The sequence below is a fragment of the Physella acuta genome, unplaced genomic scaffold (genome assembly GCF_028476545.2).
Source record: "Physella acuta isolate Inbredline_101_S28 unplaced genomic scaffold, ASM2847654v3 ptg000668l, whole genome shotgun sequence".
Classification (NCBI taxonomy): Eukaryota; Metazoa; Mollusca; class Gastropoda; family Physidae; genus Physella; species Physella acuta.
The window spans coordinates 170,346-175,372 of NW_026732187.1; positions in this window are offsets into that span (position 1 = coordinate 170,346).

A 5,027-nucleotide genomic window follows, 5' to 3' on the forward strand; every position below is an offset into this window, starting at 1 on the left:
CTGTTACCATAATATACCTCGACGAGAATTATCTTATTCTTCAGGAGAACCCAGCAACTCTGTCCCTTGGGAGGATTGTGTGGTGTATATTTCTTTGGACTACGTCAATGATTTTCCCTGCGATTACATCTTCAACTACATGTGCGAAATTGATTTCAACTGAAAGGCAGTTTAAAATACTCATCGAAACAAATGACAAATGTTTATATAAACGCATCTTCTCCAAATTAATACACTCCTAAACGTTACATTCTTATGTAGTTGAACAGCTAATTAGGGAGGCAGACTCACATTTCTGGAGGGACCTGGGGTAGGGACACTGTTAAAAGTATACATTTTCTATATAAATTCCATTTCGTTCCCGGTTGGGGGGGGGGGGAGTAGACTTTCTTGGGGGGAGGGGGGAAGACATATGGTCATTTAGTTAACTACACAAGTATTACTTCTTTTACTATACTCTATCATATTTTAATACAATAGTTTCATGACTAAAAACTATTGCGCACTAAATGAACATGATTGCGCGCGTATAATTGTGCGAAAAAGCAGAAGGTCATCCAAATAATTTCAGAAAATTTTAATAAAGTCATAAAAAATTGATTAGGCAACAAATTAAGTCAAATTTGATATCAGACTGCATTGTCATTGAGTCGACACATGCGCCAAGTTTGAAACGAATTTAACAGTTAAAAGTGATCGAAATTTCGTTTGACAGTTTCGATATATGACGACAGAAAGACAGACAAAAGCACGACAGTGGAAGCAAGTTGAAAAACCGTTTTAATAATAAGGCTTTATATAACAATATTCGAGAAAGTTTAGGTGAGATCACTCCCGGTTGTTTTTTTTTTTTTTCTTTTTCATGTTCTTGTGACATTAACAAATGCAACTTATTTATTTTCTCCTGATCACAGCCATTTTCGCTTTTAAATGTTTTCTGAAGAGATCTACTTGCAAAACACTAAAATGGTATGCTATAAATGTGAGTATAAAACAATGTTTACAAAAATTGTCACTTTTTTAAATATGGTAATGAATTTATGGTGTGGTATTGTAAAATATTCTTTATTAGCATTGATTGTGCTTAATATGTACACATTTCTTGTTTGTCTTTTTTTTTGCATGTTTCAATAAATACAGCGACAAGTGTTTCTTGCAAATGTTTTTTTCCTTGAACGCAATTTTAAGTCTCCTGCAATCATTTCTTACACTTTTTTCCTAGTATTTTAAAGTTCAACATGATGATGTAGTTTTTGGGTGTTGGTCAATGGAAATCGTAAAAAAGTATGATAGGTTCGTGGTAGTTCAAAATTGCAAATGTATTCACTTCACTTTCATGAATTACGATTTTATTTAATATGAAAAGAAAAATAAATTCTATCCTCACTATATGAGTTGGAATTGCTAATTAAGTCAAAAGATATGTCTTACATTCTGTTGTCTGTCTACGTTATATTTTCTGTCATAAGTGTTTGTTCCCAGCACGTTCTGGGTTTAGTTATCTATTAATGAAGTCACGTTTATTCTTTTAGTAAGGTTTCTCGACGAGGTACTGTATGCTGTAGGCCAGGGGTCTCCAAACTACGGCCCGCGGGCCGGATGCGGCCCGCGAAGTTCTCTCATCCGGCCCGCGGAGATCTTTTTGTCCAAGGAAAAATTGTCTGTTTGTGATGGCTGAGGAACTTTGCCCAGAAAAATTAAAGACATGCCTGGACGAAACTGGCCCCCGAACTAAAATTTGATGGGTAATGCGGCCCTCGGACTGAAAAGTTTGGAGACCACTGCTGTAGGCGTACGAATAAAAACACATTTATGCTGATATCAAACTTACAACTAATTGTTTAATACTATATTTTGGCCGGTACTAAATTCAATCCCCCCTCCCCTTTTTTCTCCAGCCTGGCATAATTTCAATGTCGCAAGATTTCTCTGGGGCCTAATTAATATGTAACCCTGGGTCGCCTTCCGGGCGTACGAAACAAGAGAGTTTTTATTGAAATGGAGAGAAGCCTGAGCAATAGAAAAACTAGGCTTGGAATGGTGTAGTAATATTGAAAGTGGTAGGGCTGGACGCTAAGGCGGGTCGCTGTTGTTGACCAAGCTGTGGTGTTGTATGTATGTCTTGATGTCAAGCAGTCCAGTACGTGTCCTGGTAGATGATATTCAGTACCTTTCGTTGAGACGTTGTCCACTTCCTTATGGTGAAACGATGTCCAGTACTTGTTAGGTACCTGTCTGTGAGATGTTGTCAAGTACCTGTTCTGTGAGATGCCTTCAAGTACCTGTGAGATGTTGTCCTATAAGATGCTGTCTAGCACTTGACGGTATAACGCTGTACAGTACCTGTCGACTAGATGCTGCACTGTTGCTTGTCCGTACATTTCATGTCGCTGTATGTCTGGCTCAGTTGTTTGTGAATACAGGTACTGAAAGTTCTTCATTTTGAAAATGCCCCACAACGAAAATTAAAACGTAGAAACATTAGGGTAAAAACACATATGCTTTATAACCCTATAAGAAGTGAGGCATTAAGATTCTGTTTTTGTTTTTGTTGTTTTTTTTTTTTTTAATTTCATTGAAGAAGTCAAGATGGCTTGGATATTTCTTTAGAGTCGAGCGTAGGGGAGTTTTGGAAAAAAGTAGTTTTGTCGTGATATGTTATCCTTAGTATTAATAGTTATAAACGTAAAATTGAGCTGTTGTTTTGCATTTTTAGATAACTCACTATTAAAATCCTATTTAAATCACAGCTATGATTGTATTAGCCTATATAAAAGTGTGTTTAATATAGTTAACTTAGGAGACAGTGCTATAGCGGGTAAAATGTAGGCGTAGATGTAAAAGTGTGTGTGTTTGTGTGTGTATGTTGTGTTATGGTGTGCTTACTGATATACTTCTGATGACACACATTGTAATCATATTCTCCCGGCAGAACGTCTAATAACCACTCCCCCTCCCCCCTCCCCTCCCCCCCAAAAAAAAACGAAATATAATTTATATACAAAATATATAATTTTTCTAGTATCGGCCTCATCCGCCTCGGAGAATTTTATTCGTCCCTGCAAAGATGGAAGTGCCCCATCATCGGAAAAAAGTCTGAATGAAACACTGTCTGTGTAAGATTTATCGACCAAAAAACAGGTCTATATTAAAGAACTATGCACTACCTTCAGTCTTTATGATCTACAAATGCGACCAGTGTTTCTTTCAGATTTTTTCCTCTCCTTAGGAGAGGGAGTACTTGAAACTTTTGGGGGTGGGGGTGGACTAAATTTACTAGGAGGGGGCGGCCACTAGTAAAAGTATATTTTTTATATAAATTCTATCTCGTTGAATTGGACCCTCCCCTCCTCCGCGTAGAGTCGCCTGAAAGAAACTCTAAATGAGACTTTTGTCATGCTTGAGATTAGGTGTATAGAAATGACTATATTTAGTATCAAGGTGCAGTAACTACGTATAGATCAACCTTACATTCGATTAAAATGCCGATTCTGGATAAGAATCTGCTTTTCAATGACATTTTTTGTGGAAGTTGAGGTGGTGATTTTGGTTTTGGATTCGATATAGAGAAATAGACAATACTATCAACCTAGCGCCCGTTGTTATTTCTCCCTCAACGGACTTTTTTATCTCGTAAATAATAATCATCTGCTACATTGAAAGGGAAACAACTCTGATTAATACTTACAGAAAAATGGCGTCTGATTTTATTAATAACTAACAGTGTGTGGAATTACTAATTTTGATTTAGTATAACTACTACTTAATTTCTACTAGTAACTAGATCTAAATCTAGTTAAATATTTAATATTGCAGGCCTCAGATCTATGGAGTGGGTAAAACTGGGTAGAAAAAAGCTAGTTTATTATACAAACAGACTAGGCCCATGGGCAGGTATGTAACTACGGTAATCTATCGTTTTAGGTACGTAAAATTGACCGAGACTAGTAATGTAAAAAAATGTGACTCCTTAAATTTTAGTAATAATTTCGCATTTATAAAAGTATTTATGTTTTAAAATTTAAAAAGATGATTCAAACTTTCAAATTTTCGATTTGCAACCCCCCTCAAACTTTCGATTTGCAACCCCCCCCCCCCCCCGCCCCCGACCCGCCAATTTTTTTTCTATATATTTTGCTATTTTTTGCCTAGGTGTCACCCCCCCCCCCCTAAATGGTGTCACCCGGTGAGGTCCGCACCCCCCGCCCCCCCCCCCCCCTACGCCTCTGACACCACCATCACGACAAAGCCACAACTCACATGAAATAGTTTTGCAGGCACCACATCACTGATCATTGAGCACTCTTGATACAGCTGGAGAGTGCTACAAAGTTATCGTTTAATAATAATTTTATTCTTCCTTCTATTTTATATTGTTACCTCCCCTGTGAGCTCAAGAATTCAATAGTTCAGTCCAAACTTAAGCCAGCTAATTTACAATTGTTACAAGCAATAAAATCCTACTGGGCTTGTTATTGTTTGGTTTATATTATTTACCAGACTTCTTGTTTCAGTGTGTTGTTGGTTTAAATTATTTACCAGACTTCTTGTTTCAATGTGTTGTTGGTTTAAATTATTTACCAGACTTCTTGTTTCAATGTGTTGTTGGTTTAAATTGTTTACCAGACGTCTTGTTTCAATGTGTTGTTGGTTTAAATTGTTCACCAGACTTTTTGTTTCAATGTGTTGTTGGTTTAAATTGTTTACCAGACGTCTTGTTTCAATGTGTTGTTGGTTTAAATTGTTTACCAGACTTCTTGTTTCAATGTGTTGTTGGTTTAAATTATTTACCAGACGTCTTGTTTCAATGTGTTTTTGGATATCAAATTATGAGCGGATCTGTTTCAATTTAGCGTAACAATCATTGATTTTAACAGAAACGCCATGCTTCTTTTACGTTTCTGATTGTTTTTCCAGCCTTTTCGAGAAAGCTTAATTAAATTTTAAGTTAGTGCCTCCTAGAGTATTGATTGTTGTGGAGGTTTAACTTGCCATTGTGAACTAGAAAAATGCCGAATTGTAAATGT